At 43.4% G+C, this 17,680-nt stretch overlaps 1 pseudogene; it reads right to left on the bottom strand.

Annotated features, from left to right (window-relative positions):
* Positions 1-10,125: 10,125 nt before the first annotated feature.
* Positions 10,126-11,259, bottom strand: LOC117241212 (annotated as a pseudogene).
* Positions 11,260-17,680: the final 6,421 nt, after the last annotated feature.

Here is a 17,680-nt window from a genome sequence, read left to right on the forward strand (position 1 = left end):
AAATTCTTCTTCTCAGCCCCCGATTTATCCTCCGGATTCCACCAAATCCCAATGGACATGGACTCTAAAAAGTACACAGCATTCTCCACACCACAAGGACACTATCATTACAATAGGATGCCATTCGGTTTAAAGAATGCACCTGCAACATTTCAACGCATGATGGATACCGCACTAAGAGGACTCATAAATAAACATTGCTTCGTATATTTAGACGACATTATAATACACGGACAGTCGATTGAAGAGCACAATAGCAACCTCGCGGTAGTATTGCAACGCCTACGCGAACTCGGACTCAAAATACAGCCGGACAAATGCGAATTTCTCAAACCAGAATTAGAATATATTGGACATATAGTAACCGCCGAAGGTGTAAAGCCAAATCCCAAAAAATTAGAAGCCATTAGCAATTTCAAGCAGCCACGTAATCCCACAGACATCAAATCGTTATTAGGACTAGCAGGTTATTACCGTAAGTTCATCAGAAACTTTTTTAAGATCGCGAAACCATTGCCCGAACTTACAAAAAAGGAGACACCATTTCATTGGACAGATAAAACCCAGGAAGCATTCCAGACATTAAAAGACAAACCCTGTTCATCACCCGTACTAAAATTCCCAGACATTGCGAAACCATTCACATTAACGACTGACGCCAGTAACGAAGGTACAGGTGCAAGGTATAGGACGGACATCAATGGTGTTATATCTCGCGAACTCTAAACCCACCGGAACGGAATTATTCCACTACAGAAAAAGAACTTTTAGCAATAGTATGGGCCGTGAAACGCCTCCGACAATATCTGTTAGGACGGAAATTCCTCATCCGAACCGATCACCAAGCACTAAAATGGTTACAAAATTGCAAAGACCCCTTATCACGCTTGATGAGATGGCGACTAAAACTAGAAGAATACGAATACGACATAGAATACACGAAAGGAAAAGATAATACTGCAGCCGACGCACTATCTAGAATACATGTTCTGAGCAGACGACGCGAAAATTTGAAAATAGAACTCGATAAAAAATATCACGATTGGGAAAAATCTACCGACGCGTTACCCAAAATTCTCAAAATGACTCCGAACCGTAAATCTTTCTATCAATTATCCAAAACAGAGCTGGGAAATTACGACGGAATCGAATGGTTAACTAAATTAAACGAAATTATTCATATAAACGAAAAGATAGGTATAGGCGACGACAGTTTCACAGAGACCGAGAAGAACGCGATCAAACAAATTTTACTATTCCTGAACGACACCGTAAAAGAATTAAATTTTGCATGGGAACCAATTCAAACATATAGCGACGAAGAAATAGACGAATTATTGAAAGAAAATCACTATTTAGTAGGACACTCCGGTATACAAAAGACATACGACCGCATTCGTGAACGGCACAGAGTACCAGATTTGATGAAACGCATACAACAACATATAGAATCATGCGACACCTGCCAAACATCTAAAACTACACGTATCAGACCGCGCGAAGAACCTTGTATCACCGACACACCCCTCGAACCAAACGATAAAATTGCTATGGACTTATTAGGCCCACTGAAAAAGACGAAAAAAGGCAATCAGTACATTCTATCCATACATGACGAATTGACAAAATACTTAATACTCGTACCACTAAAAACTCAGCAAACGGAAACAATTTGGAACGCACTCTTGAATCATTACATTTACATCTTTTCCGCTCCAAAAAAGATATTAACTGACCGCGGACAGAATTTTATATCTAGTTTAATGCAACAGTACGAAGACGCGTTCAAAATCAAACATATCAAAACGACATCCTTCCACCCACAAAGTAACGGATCGTTAGAACGGACGCACGCAGTAATAACGGACATGTTAAAATCGATACAGCGAAATTCGGATGAAGAATGGGACGATCAACTTAACTTTGTATGCCTTGCATATAACACAATGATACACGACTCTACTGGTTACACGCCATTCGAACTCACATTCGGACACCAAGCCAATCTTCCCTCCACAATATCCAAGAATCCCCAACGCATATACGCAGACGAAGTCACGTTCCGCAAAAAGGAATGGGACTCTAGACTCCGACACGCTCGCGAAACATTGATCAAAAGTAAACAGCGATATCAGCGCGATCAAAAACGTAAAATTATAAAACCTCAATCAGTTTTCAAAGAAGGAGGCTCCGTTTTAATACATAACGATCATAAAAGGCATAAACTTGATGTGGAATGGTTAGGACCGTACACGATTGATAAAGTATGTACTCCATACTATCTGATTCAAGACAAAAAGATACACGGTAATCGTTTAAAACCTTCCAGGTCGACGCTCCTCTTTGCCGGAATAGTATCCGCGCAAATAAATATTACACCATTAGAAGGAAACTCTGTATTCGTAGAAAACATAGGAAAAGGATATTTATACAGCGACACTGCCAATGTAATAGTAGGATTAGACACTAGCGACATATACGAACAGATAAGCGCAAGAGAATCATATAAATTAACAATAGACTCACGTGCAATCAGCAAACAATACGTCGAAGAGTTAGGCGGATTACAAAATCGCATCAATAACCTAAAACAACTCGCAAAACACTTGAAAGCGTTAACACATACCCGGAGCACACGAGGTCTGCTTAACATCATAGGTTCCGTATCGAAAAGTCTGTTCGGAACTCTCGACGATGATGATCTTACGCTCATAAACAAAAATATGGACAAACTATTCGATGATAATAATAAAATCAAGACCATAATAGCTAATCAAACAGCACTTATTAGAAAAATTGTAAACTCAGAAAACCTAAACCACTTAGAGAGATCATATAGTGATATATTAAAATTACAACAGCAGGCAAATATCGATAGATCTATGCTTAAGATGATCATGAAAGTCGACACCGCGATGCAAACTTTACACTTCCAATTAGATGAAATACTTAACGTCATGATATTAGGCAAACAAGGAATAATTAGTCCACAAATACATGACCCCAATGAATTCATAGAAAATTACGCCAAGGCAATAGGTAGCCAGATGTACAACACCGCGATTTCTGCCAAAACCGAACATTTTCAATTCACACTCGACATTAGTGATCTTAAAATCTTCACAATAGATGACAAAATATTTTTCAAAATCATAGTACCTTTAGTCTCTAACACAGAATGGAACATATTACAAGTATATCCTATCCCGAGTAAAAGAAATGGAGTATTTTTGGCTCCAGTAGTCGAACATCAGATATATTTAACTTCAGGTCTTTCATTTATAAACGCTGATATCGAGTATTTCAACAAACTTTGTAAGAATCGAGCCGGAACCACTATATGCAAACAAACACTACCAATCCATGACAGAAATTCAAGAACCGATTGTCGCAGCGAAATAATAAATTTCAAACCACACATTAAACATTGTCAAATAACTGTACTTAAGATTGAAGACATTAGCTTTATACCGCTCAAAACTAGCAACTGTTACATTGCGATACCAGCAAATCCGATAGAAATAGACACAATTTGCCAAACGAAACATACCTTACAAAAACTTGACAAGCCTTCCATCATAAGAGCTAACACTTCGTGCGATATATTGTACAAAGACGAACACATGCGTATAGGCGAAACAAAAAACGAAGTCATATACGAAATCAAAACAAAAACCCTAGCGCTCAAAACAAACGATAGTTTCACTCATCTATTAGATAAACTCGAGCGAGTACCGAAAATAATAGATAATTTACAAGGCTATAAAACAACGATCGATAAAATAGGCGACGAGATAGAAACTCTTAATTTCGAACACAGAATTTAAAATATACAGTATTGGGGACTAACCACGCTCCAGATATCAGGGTACATAGCATTAGGCATACTAGGTATATATGGATTAAACAAAATAGGGGTATTCAAATGCATCAGGAAATGTATACCGAACAAATTATGTATCAATTTATTTTGCTGCCGAAATGAAACTGTAATCAACAGCCACAATGCGACAGCCCCACCAGTACCACTCACCCTGGGCTCAACACCCAACATCTATATTCCGACCAACACATACCACTCCGATGAAGAGGAGGAATCAGCTGTAATTTTCAAGCCACGTCAAGTCCGATTCCACAAAAGTCTTCTGAAGAGAACTTGAGGGATCAAGTTCAATCTAAGAAGGGGGGAATGTCACAGACGAAATTCGAGCAGCTGTATATAACAAACCGAAATTCCGAACGCCTTATCGCGTGTGACCGTCCGGTCAGCATCCGTTCTCAGCCGCCTGAGTGGCATTCGATCACTCCAGCCGTTCTCCGAATTTTACACTAAGTATAAACAAAACCTTCTCCCACTCCAACGAATGGAAGAATGTAAATGCACCCTTCAAAAGCATCCAGTCAGTCTAAAAAAAATTCTTAACTAATCCAAGTATCGAAAGCGTATCATCGCGAACCGAAAAAATTGTATAAATTGAGTAAAAAATAAAAAGAACTTCATCTCCTTTTCGGAAATTAACAAGTTCCTTATTTTTACCTTAATTTTACACGACAAGAGCAACGTCGAAAGAAACGGCGTAGCCAGCCGTTCTCACGAAACTCGCTCGCTCCAAGAATCCCGTGGCTCTCTTTTTCGTCCCCGGTCACCCTTTGTCCGTGAATTGGCATTAAGCCGCACCCCGATCTGTGCGCAGATCGTTTTCCACTGCGAACACTGTAAAGGGCAATTGTGCGTCGAGTCGTACGCGGAAGCCTTTATCCCGCGGGTTACATTATCGCAGCCCGTGGTTTCCGTATACTCGCCCTATAGCGAGCCGCGTTAATTCCAATTTATTCGCCCTTTCGAAACGTGGCTCGAAACTTGATCCGTCTTATGCTCGCCAGTCCGTATCCTCGATACGAGAGATCGATCGACGTATTCCACGTATTCGTCTCTTTTAAGCCGCCAAAGTAGCCCCGCCAATGTTGCGCCAAAACCCCGATCCTTTATCATTTAATATATATCCTACGTTTTATGGTTCTTGCATTGTTTCGTTCCTCGACGTTGCACTAATCGGAGCAGATGCAAAGTGTTGGATAATCGATTCGAGATAATGGGATCTCGAGCGACAGGCGTCGTAGAGCCAAGGACAACCATGCCCGGACAGTGTCACGGTTACGAGCGCGAAGCCTTTTAATCGTCTTTCGCTCGTAATATGCGCTCGTACGCGCGTATTACGCCGATCCCGACACCGATCACGATCGATCGCGAGATCGCCAAATTAACGCTTAAAGCGACCTTCCAATCGCTACGTTCGGATCGCGTCGTCGGCGCAGGTACCGCAGTCGAGGTTGACACCTCCTCCTTCGCTCGTCTCGTCGTTTCTTGCTGGATCGCGAGAGAAAAGGGCTGATATCCTCTGAAACGCGCGACGCGGCATCGAGTTGTACCTCGTCGCGTTCTACGTATATCGACGATCCGTCAGAGAAGAACATCGGGAATCCTCGATCGCACTCTCTCGAGCCGTCAAGCCACTCACACCCGCTTTTCGCTCGACGCGCTACCCAGAGAAAAAAATGAAAATAGAGGTAACCGATCGAGCGCGTTTGCGCTTACGCCAACGAGGAGAATCTCTCGAAAAGACGAATCGATTCTTTAAGAATACGGACAAACTGTGTTTCCGGGTTTGCCTTCGGCGTCGCTGGACCTTACGCGGAGATCGTTCCGCGGCAACGACGATAAATCCTATGCCCTGGCGGATTCCCTAGTTTAGCCTGCGTGGGTCTAGCGAATTATCCGTCTTTTTTGTCGAGAGTCGCGATCCCCGGCAACGAGGTTGCAACCCGCTCGAAATCGTTGCCGTTATAAATTGCGTAGCGATAGGAAGACATCGATTCGTCGATCGAATCGAGGGGATGTAACGTCTGTGCGCGCATTTAGTTTCTAGAATCGCCAACGACATGTTTATTATCGACGGTTTCTTATTTAAAACGGTCGTTAACGAGACACCGTTTACCTACGACCGATCTAGTCGCATTTACATCGAGTTGCTTTCCGTGGTTCGAACGATTCGAATTCGTACAGCCGATTTACCGGATATTATCGACGACCGGACCTCGAGGCCCGAAATTACGAGGGTCGACAGCCTGATGATAACGCGTCGTCATTCTTCGGGCGTATTTCGATCGCTGTTAATCCGGCCTCGTTCTGCGAGCTGCAATCCGATCGAACTCTCGACGGAAAAATCCTCGACGAGTGCGTCTCCGATCGAGACGACGCGGCGACGACGACGTCTGGAACGTCGAATCCCTCTGCGATCCTTAACGACTCGACACACGCGAGAACTCGAAGCGGGAGAGTGGAACCGCGCCGGATCGGGATCGGACTACTCTTAGGCCGGATATGCAGGCTTTATTTGCCCGTGATAGAGGAGTTGCATAAGGAGAAGGCGAGTGCACGGCCGGCTGGTGGGAGCGATGAAGCGGTGCGAGAGGGAGAAGCTAGGTTTTGCGAACGTGGACGAGCGAGAAGGAACGAGAAGGGAGGGTTAGGTCGAGCAGGTCGTTGACGGTTGGAGGATGATGCCGTGTGGTCCCAGAATCGATCCCGGCCCGCCACTACCCCGACGCCGCAACCACCAAGCGTCGGCTAACTAGTTCTCGCAGATGTACGCGAGTACGTATAACGGCGCACACTTGCGCGACACGGGCTTACCTCTCCCCATCCAGCGCCGCTCCAACGACCGCTTCTCATCCACTCTCATCCACTCCGATCTACCGACCTTCCCGTCCTTCTCTCCTCCGCCCTCTCCTACGCCACTCTACGCTCCCGTCTGCGTTTCGGTCTACATGGTGGCCAAGCCTCGGCCGAAACCTAGGCCACCATGTACCGCATACGATACGAACGTATCATCGTCGTCGTCGGATCACCGAGAAAGCAGGCTGCTCTCGCGCACAGACACGCTACGACGCACAGCGTTACCCTCTTCTCTCTGCGAACGCTGACACCGCGTCGTACCGCTGTTGCACGCGTGTCTGCCAACTCGTGCGAAAGCCGGGTACCAAGCACAGACGTGGCGCGAATCGTACGCCGTGCTCGAAACGCCGAGCGAAACCAGGTTTCGTCGGAGCTCGCCGCCGCTTCCTACTTTGGATGGAAATTTCCGCCGGGTCCACCAGGTTCGAGCGTCGAGCCGAGAAACGAAAACGCGGCACGCCCCATACGAACGAATCGGATGTACGCGAGAACGTAAACGAAAGGATCTGCTCTCCCGGGAACGAGCACGGCGACTTTCTTCGGAAATTTACAATTTTGATGCGCGGCGTTGCCTAGCGAAGCGATCACGGTGTCGGTGTTCGAGGCGGGCTTTCTCCGTCTTCCGCTCGTATTCCGCGCTCGCGATCGTTCACGGTCCGTCGACCACGTCCGCGAAACTCCCTCGCCACCGCTGTTCGCTTCTCGCGAACGTCCGCGTGCGCGCCCCTTCTTTTCGCAACGTTCCAAACGTCCCGTGCTGTCGCAAAAATTACCTCGTTGCAAAAAGACACCGAGTTTTATCGCGACCAGCGGCAGAACGAAGGAACCGATCCGCCGCGGTGCCTACGTGCTCTGGACGCCGTTAGCGAGCGCTCGCGCGGGCCTGCGTTGTTGTGAATATAATAGGACGAAGAATCTTATTCGATTTAATTTCGCGATGCTAAAGCAAACCGTGTTTCTTCGTCGAAGAAACGCTCGCGGTGCAGAGCAAACAAATTTTCACCAACTTGGATGTTTTCCTTTTTTCTCCCCGAGGGACCATTCGTCGAGAAGACAGCAAGCAACGGCTGTTCATTTTCGCGAATCCAGCGAGGATAATTACGGATAAAATCTTGAGAAACAGTCGCTAAAAAATGACCGGTCCCAAAGGGGGGAAGGATAGAACGGGAAAACGGATGTTCGGGCACGCTAGCGGCCACGGTTTCACATAAATCACCGGAGGTGAAAGAGCGGGAGCAATCGGGCCGAATATCGTATTTAGCTCTATCCGGCAAAGATTTATTTACGAAGTCGAGCTAACCACCGACGATACGTTTCCTTAAATCGCAGTGCCGCGTGGATACAAGCCTCCCGTTCCACGATCTGCCACTCCGTGTTCGCGCAGAAAGCGTAGAAAGCGTAGAAAGCGAAGTTCGAAAAATTCGCGCATCTTTGGCGAACGGCGAAACGAACGTGCGGTCGCGGAAAAGAAAACTATTAAAGGAACGAACGAGTAGGTGGATGGGCGAGCAGAAGAACGGGTAGAGAGAGAGAGAGAGAGAGAACAGAACGAACGAATAAATTAACGTTTCGAAGACAACGGGACGAAGACAATGGAACGAAGAGAGTCATCGGGATGTTTGAAACGCTGCGAGGATCTCTGAACTATTTCGCTTCTAACGAGTGAAAGGAAAGGAGAAGAAGCTTGCGCGCTAACTAGACGAGAGAAACGATTGCAACTTTCACGCTAAATAGGAAACGATTTTGCCTAGAATCGCAAACGAACACCGTTTCGATCCTTTAACGGGGGTTGTATCGATCGCGCGACCTGACACCTGCGACTTCAATGGCGAGAAACGAGAAGAGTTGGAGCAACTGCTCCACGAAATTTTTGTAATTCTCGTTTCCAGCGTCTAAATACGCGCGACGGTGCACAACGAAGCGTGCAGGAAGAAAGCCGACAGACGGAATCGCGTCCCCCTTCCGTTTCGAAATACAGCGGTGGCGGTAGAAACGTAACGGCGAGGCAGAAACTGTCGACGAAAGCGCGAAAGATCGCGTCTGATTTTTTCGACGAGCGACGCCTCTCTCTCTCTCTCTCTTTCTTTCTCTTCGCTTGGATTTTACGATGCGCCCGCGCCCTCTTCTCTCTGTCTGTCGAGAGAAGCGGGGGCAGAGAGACCGCGCTAAGTCACCTGTAATTTCCGGCCGAGAAATAGCGGGTGGCGCCGCCCATCTTCCGCGAACGGCTTCTTAAGTCTTCTTGACCGTGGCGAGATTTTTCGGACCGCTGGTTGCTTATTTACGATGACGATCGAACTCGTTAACGCACCGAGCACACCGTACACGCCACTAGAATTCCAAATGGCCGCTCTCCGCGGAGCAAGTTAAGCTTTATCGAGCCCGATTGAACTTTGTAGTCGCTCGTGCTCGTCTTTCGTAGCCTGTCTCTCGCGGTGGGTAAATACCGCCCTTACGATCTCTTTCCTTCTCCCGTGTACGCGGCTACGCGATAAATTTGATATTTCGTAGTAGAGCAGCGCCGATCGCGAACAGTAGCGAAGCTTTATCGCTTGCGAATGAACATCGTCGAATGTTTCGGCGTAATACGGTGGCAAGATTTTTCGGCTAATATTCGACGGAAGATGGAGATGAGACGGATCTAGCACTTGCCAGCTTATTCGACCAATTCGAATCGTATCCGACAAAGGAGATGACCATCGCAATCGACTCCCCGAAAGATACGCAGATGGGAGAAGGCCGAACCCAGTTCTTTACGTTCTTTCGTCTTTAAACGAAAGTTGTCTGAAAGTGATTAGGTTTCTCGTCGTTTAAAGATTCGAGGCCCCTCGCTAGAAAAACGAATTGAACGCGAATGACACCGTTCGAAAGATTCGTCTTTACGAGGCAAGAAACGCCTGGCGTCGGTTTACAAGGATATCGAACTGCGTCAATTATCGTCGGTGTGTCCAGAGGAGCGAAGGTATTTACCGGGCTAGTTGGAGATTCCTCGGTATATGTATTATTGAGCGATCTACGGGTTGATCTGGGACCCAAGGCGATATTGTCGGTATGATTAGGAACGTCAAGGTGCGTTCGTATGTGCCGTCGATGGAGGTGATCGTGGCCGTGATGTAACGTTTCGAGGTTGTCGATAACGTGTTGAGTGTTCCGATTGGGACCTAACGTTTCCGTTGGTTAAGTTTTAGCGAATCAGCGAGTTTTTCGGTGATAAAGTTCATGCTAGAGCCGGTGTCTAGCAGAGCTCTACAACGGAATGGTTGAACTTTATTGTTCAATACGTTGACCTGCGCTGTGACTAACAAATCGTGCTGCAGTGGTTCAGAAGGAAGCGAGGTCAATGAGTCCGTTTTCTGTGGTTCGGACCCTAACAAGGTCGTTTGATGACGTCATTGTTTTCCTTGTCGTCTAGGACTGGACGATATATTTGATCCCGATGCCGTCGTTCGCGATAACCGAGATTCACGTTTCGGTGATGTTCGCGGAGACGATCGGGGAGACGTGGATGCGCGTCTCGAACGGTGTGACGATCGCGGGGTCGGTGAACTAGGCGAAGATCGACCGTTGGGTGATCGATCGCTCGATGATCGGCTTACACCTGGTCGTGATTTGCTATGACCATGGTCTTGATGTAGGTATGTGTGGTGTCGCTGCCTGCAGATGCGACATGAACCGGCGGAGCAATGAGTAATAGCGTGTCCCTTACCTAAACAATTGGTACATAGAGACGCCCTCTTGGCGATTTCAAGGCGTTTTTTAGGCGACTTCGCTTTGAAGACGTCACAATTCCATAATTCGTGTTGTCCTTGACAATTCGGACACACCAACGTATTATGTGTAGTTGTGAATGCGTAACTTCGCGGTGCGTTCGATCGCTGACGTTTGTGTTGATCGGGCTCTCATTTTATCACGGTTGATGCTGAACTTGTCCTGTCGCCTTTCGTCCGTGTTTTCAGAAAGTCTACCAGTTGCGTATATGACGGCATTTTCTCGTCCGGCAATGTGCGCTGCCATTTGCGAATGATGGCTGAGGGTAGCTTCGACGTGAATAATTTTATAAGAGCGACATTTGAGGTAACTGGTTCACCGAGTTTTTCTAACGCTTGGAGGTTTACCTTGACCGTCTCAAGAAAATCATCTATCGCTTCGGGTGTCTCTTTGGTTATTTTCGGATAGTCAAAAATCAAGTCCCAGTGGCGCATGCAGACTTGACTGTGGCAGTCGAATTTTTCCTTCAGAACGTCAATAGCGATCGAATGATTTAACTCGGTGACATCTAACGATTGTATGCTTCGCGCGGCCTTTCCGGTCAAAGAGGATCGTAGGTAGTGGGATTTCTGCACGGGTGTAAGTCGCTCGCTTCGATCGATAGTGGATAAGAAGGAGTCGTAAAATGAATGCCAATTTTCGATGGTACCGTCGAAAGTAGGCAGGTGAATTTCAGGGCAGTTTAATTGATGTCGGCTCGGCGACATTAGATGACTCGCAGCCTTGTGATTTCGACGACGATGCTGGTGTATCATCCATGAGAGTGTGTATTCGTATTACCAGATTGTAATATGTGTCGGTTACTTGGGAAACGCGCGCGTCGTCTATCTCCCCTAAATCTTCTAATTCCTCTTGTAACAATCGATATTGTTTCCACGTGTCGTCGAGTAGTGTCGTATAGGCCGTTAAATGGGCCTTATTCGGTTGTCTAGATTTTTCGTATTCATCGAGTCGTTTCGATAGAAAGGTAAATCGACCGATTTGAAAGCCTCGTCTCCGATGCAAGGAGGTAAGTTTCTCTGTGTTTTCCATTGGTATAGCAGATTGTGAAAAGAATGCAGTGAACGAGCTTACCTTGTGGTTGCGAGTTTAAATGTTACTCGTCACCGTGTGTGTCTCGTTTAATGTGTAAGACGTGTTCTTACTGAAGTCGACCCTCTAGTTGTTGGCGTGAGGCTGCGTGGTTGCGTTCTTGCGTTTTCAAGAGGGTTATGCCTCTTCAAAACTGATGGTCCCTGGCGCTACTGACTTCACTGGAGTGGTAACGCTTCTGCTGCCGTTTCTATTGGATTCACGTGGCACTGTATGGTAGTGGATGTCACTGGCGTGCACTTTTCACTTGCCACTGTATCCGGCTCGAAGGACCAAATGTTACGACCGTTCGCGGAGAGACGCGGTCGTTAGGAAAACGCTTCAGCGAGAGGCGTAAATATTCGCTACGATTATGTTAATCAACGCCGCGAAATAGTCGTTCCCCTGTTTCGGTTAAGATAACAGAGGTCGTTTAATGAATGTAACACTGTATTAACAGGTTTACATAGAATAATATATTTTACAATAATATGATGATTATATTACAGAAATTTGACTCGACTTTGCGGACTCTCTAGATAAATTCGTTTGCTCGTCAGATTTGTCGAAGTGTCACAATTGACTCGGCAGAAGGAACTGATCGCCCTTCGATTATTCCTTTGTCTCATTTGGAAGACGACCCCCACTATGCTCGGGTCACGCCACCGCTCTCTAACAACTCTATCAATTCTCACGACTCTACTCTTCGACGACTCGATACCTCTAACGACTCTACTCTTCGACGACTCAATTAGCTCTGATTCTCGCAACACGCACACTTTTCGATTCGCCTTGCGTAGCGAAACCGTCCTTCTTCTAACGTTGTCTATTGTTTCCCTCATACCTATGTAAGAACTACCAACTACGTGCCTTTAGTCACGTAGGCACTCTTAAATGTAAACGAAGCACAGAAACACGACGTACACGGTTTTTCTATTTTCAACTGATTTCTAATTCGAATTACTTTACGATATTACAATAAGTATCTAGTAATACGACTTCCGAACCGACGTAATTATTGCAATGATTGTTAAATTTCAAAACAATTTCCTATCCATGTTAAACATATTACGTATATGTGCATGTCTAGTATTTCGATTAGTTGCTCTACTTGCGGTAGTTCGCCATTCTGGATCATCTAGACTCAACAAAGATGCATTCAATTTACTCCATACCTTAAAAAGCTCTGTAGCGGCACAAGAGTTAGAATTTGCTTCAAACCAAGTTGTTGTTTTGCTTCGGAATATTTAGAGGTATTGTAAGGAATTATGAACTCCGGCAAAATAATGGCGCCGCTACATGTAACCGTAAAACAAGACGAATTTGTATCTTTTGACCTTCTTCTGACGATTATGAATAAACGAACGTGAGCGCAAACGATTCAGTATAAACTGTGACTAAACGTCTGTATAAATATCGTTTCGCGACAAGATCTGTTTTAAATACACTAACGAGTACACATTTTGGTAGTCTCATTATTCGATCCCCTACAGCTCTTATTAAGGAAGATAGAGGCCTGTGACAGTATTCAGCTTGGTAAACTTTGAACAGAGCATATTGATAAGCCAGAGTAACTAACATACAACCTTTTTTTTCTTTTTTTTTACGTGGAGAAATCCTCATGGACACTCCGCTGTTGCAGTAATTGCGTAACAGCAGAGTAGTGTCGGACTCTTACCGACTAAAACTCCACGATGACCGCCCGACGCGTATGACAGAGGTGCTCCAGGATTCTCTAATGAATTAACTTCAGTTGCACCCCCTTCACTCGTTCTCTAGTTCTAGCCAGTCCTAATATTTCCTGACTATTGAATTGGCGTTAGGAGGGGCCATTACCCCTAGCGCTGTCTCTCCTTATTGATATTCACCGGAGGCTTGTCTTGTGTGCTTCGACAACTCGCATACAACCTGGTGGTACAAGCTATGAAAAAACTTCCCCGGACATGAGAAAACACATTTGCCCAGATAACGTACGAAAGGTATTAGAGCCCACCAAATAAGATTTGCTACAATTTGCTGTAGTACGTCACAATAAGCCTATGAGTTTCGCGCGTCAGACGATTTTCGAATTAGTTGATGCTTGGATGTTCAAGATACGGAAGCGCGGAGAGATGATACGTTTATGTACAACTTGATCATGGTGCAACCCATTCGTCAGCCAGAAAACTTCATGCACGATTTTCTAAAAAGAAACACATTTCCCCCTTCCTTATGCCGTACCAATCCTCTCTCGTCGCTCCTTATCTCATACACAGACAGGCCAAATAATGTTGCCGATGACCGCCAACAGCCTGGGTTCATGTACGGGTCTCTTGCCTGCGACAGAAATTTGTTATGTGTAGTATGTGGGGCAGAAAAGCACTTTTGCCATTAATATGAACTAGAAGATTGCAGAAAAATTGTAAACATTTTCCAAATTTTATTAATTTCATTTCATTTCTTAAAGTCTACAAAACTGTTAATCAACATTAAGCAAATATACAAAATCTTGACGTACAGAATAATGGAGCGAATATTAGAAACGATACTACTAACACTACAAGCTAAAATGTACTATACAAATTTTCTTTAAACTATAAGACATGCAAAGTATATATTTCTGAAAATAAAAAATATCGGATCAAACACTCTTCGAACATACTTCGAACGCTCATTATTACGTATATTACCAAACCAATGCATACAATATAATATATAAACTAAGCCAACGAAAGGCGCAGAGACTGGAGAACATGGGGTCCCCGAGCGTGCAGTACGCTTCAGCATCGTTGCGAACACCAACTCCCTCCGCTTGTCCCAATGCCATCTCGAACGGTGAGACTGCAAACAGAAAATATCCATATATACATCAAGATAGTAATGCAATTTCTATTCTTGCAGCACCGACGTAATACACGGTGCTCCGTAATCGCTCGAGATTCCATATAGTCTCTACGCATTAGGTAGATAAACGTTGCGAGAAATCCTCTTGTCACAGTTAGGTCTTCCAAACCTGATCGCTTGCATTTTTCCCGCTACTTCAGCGTTGTAACGTTACTTTTATTTCTGCCAACTTAGGCACGACATCGTCTAAACTGCCCAATTCAGGACACGATGGCTCCTCCCGGGGATTCTGTTGAGACGATCCCGAATTTTCCGTGTCCTCACCATTGTAGAGCTCATAATTTGTATAATATACCTTCTTCTTCAAGCATTGTTTTTTATATTTCTGCCATTTTGAAGTTGCTGATAATCGCCGGATGCGTAAATCATTTTTAGCTTTGGAAAGAGCGCACGTCAGCATTGCTTCAATCCGTAAATCGCGTCTGCGCTTTCGGCGACACTTTGATCTTTTGCGGCGAACTTCGTCAATCCAAGTTAGTAACCGTTCAGTTTCTGGCTTGTCGGCGTTAGTTTTCGAAAGTCCCTTCTTTGTCCTCGCCATGCTTTCTCAATTATTTCACCTAATTATTGAGTAAGTAAAAAGTATACCAACCTGTATCCGGCTCCTGTTTGTTGTAGAACAATACAGAAGAGATTCACACAACTGCACACAAAGGATTTGAAACCACCGAGCAAAACACCCTCCTCACAGCACAGTCGTAAGATGACTAAGGGAAGTCTACGCTGCGCGTCTGAAGTCCGCTGTCTATACCCCCTCCTCTGTCTTTATGACGTAGTCTTACGCGCGAAAATGGAAACTAGTTCCGTGTAAAATCTTACGCTGGCCTTACATTCTCAGAAATTTTGAAAAATTCTTTAATCCAATTAATTTTTAAATATATGTGCGACAATTTTAATGCTAAATTTTATATATTTTGTACATTATATTAAAATTCTTCATTTACAGGAAATAATCAATAGCGTATTGTTGAGGTTGTTCGGTGTGTAAACAGGAAAAAAAACACGTGGATAAATTGTAAGGTAGAAAATATATTTAAATAGAAGTGTAATAAGTAAAAATACAATTTGAGCTGGTCCAGATCCGCAAGCTAACTGTGTTACCTAATAACTGAAAAACCCCGAAGCCAACGTCGCCTGTTTACTGTTTATGGCCTGACTTCGTCGCAGTCTTTTGTCTACACGCTGTCGATGGCTTCAGTGCTTGAGAAAATTAAAAAAGACCAGATGTAGAGTTTTCTTGGAAGTGGTAACCACTTCAACACTATATAACGTAATACGTTATAACGTTATACTATATAACGTAATACGTTATTACGTTTTCTGTGTAACGTAATACGTTCTAAAATGATACTATATAGCGTAATAAGTGATAACGTTACACTATATAACGTAATACGTTATAACTTAATTCTAAGTAATGTCATAAGTTATAAAGTTATACTGTATAACGCAATGCGGTGTAACGTTATACCATATAACGTAATACGTTATAACGTTATACTCTTTAACGTAGTACGTTATTACGTTATTCTTTATAACGTAATATGTTATTACGTTGTTCTTTATAACGTAATACGTTATAACGTTATTCTGCAGAACGTCATGCGTTATAACGTTTCTCTATATAATGTAATACGGTATAACGTTATACCTATATAACGTAATACGTTATGTAATTATATATTCATATAACGTAATACGTTATTACGATTACCTGCATAACGTAATACGTTATAAAATTATACTATATAGCGCAATAAGTTATAACGTTATATATCATATAACGCAATACGTTATTATTGTTCTGTATAACGCACACGTTGCAAAATTATACTACAAGCGTAATAAGTTATAACGTTATACTATATAACGTAATACTTTATAACGTAATACGTTATAAAGTTATTCTGCGGAACGTCATGCGTTATAACGTGACTCTATATAATGTAATACGGTATAACGTTATACCTATATAACGTAATACGTTATAAAATTATACTATAAAACGTAATACGTTATAGCGTTATACCATATAACGTAATAGGTTATAACTTAATTCTAAGTAATGTCATAAGTTATAACGTTATACTGTATTACATAATACGATGTAATGTTATAGTCTATAATGTAATACGTTATTACGTTATTCTATCCAACGTAATACGTTATAAAATTATACTATATAACGCAATACGTTATAACGTTATACCATATTCCGCAACACGTTATTACGTTATTCTTTATAACGTAATACGTTATAAAGTTACACTGAATAACGTAATAAGTTATAACGTTATACTATATAACGGAATACGTTATTACGTTATTCTTTATAACGTAATACGTTATAAAGTTATACTGTATAACGAAATATGTTAAAACGTTATTCAGCGGAACGTCATGCGTTATAGCGATACTCTATATAATGTAATACGGTATAACATTATACTATATAACGTAATACGTTATAACGTTATACTATATAACGTAATACGTTATTACGTTGTTCTGTGTAACGTAATACGTTATAAAACTATTCTATATAGCGTAATAAGTTATAACGATATACTCTATAGCGCAGTACGTTATAATGTTACACTGCCTAACGTAATACGTTATAACGTTATACTATAAAACGTAATACGTTATATCGTTATACCATATAGCGTTATACTATATAACGTAGTACGTTATAACGTTATAGTATATAACGTAATACGTCGTAATTTCGACCAATCGCGGGGAGACGTAATCGCGAGGATAGACGTCAACGGGGGTCGTAAATCCCCGTTACGATTATAACAATCGACACCACGAATTGATCGATCCCCTGATTTCCGTTGAGATAATAAGGGGTGATTGAATTTGTATAACACTGGGATTCACAGTATTATAAAGTATATATTTCCAACATTTAGTTACACTGACGTAGAGAAATAAATAGTTAACAACTTGTCGCACGAAGATGCGATAGACATGTACGCTAGAGCAGGGCTCTTATAATGGAAATTAATGTGTCAATGGACTTAGCACTGTGATATGTTTAGGAGAGAAGATGTATGTTCGACAACACCGAGAACCGACAAAAGATGTGCGTGAAGTATGCAACTCTCGCGCTATGTGTAGACTGCTGCGTTAGGCGTTAGTTGGTAGACTGTCTGTCGCTCTTGTTTTAATACGGAAGAAAAGTTCGGTGTGGGTGTGCCCCTGTGCCTAAAGAAC

This window comes from Bombus vosnesenskii, unplaced genomic scaffold (assembly GCF_011952255.1).
Source record: "Bombus vosnesenskii isolate JDL3184/JDL3185 unplaced genomic scaffold, Bvos_JDL3184-5_v1.1 scf7180000015415, whole genome shotgun sequence".
Taxonomy (NCBI): domain Eukaryota; kingdom Metazoa; phylum Arthropoda; class Insecta; order Hymenoptera; family Apidae; genus Bombus; species Bombus vosnesenskii.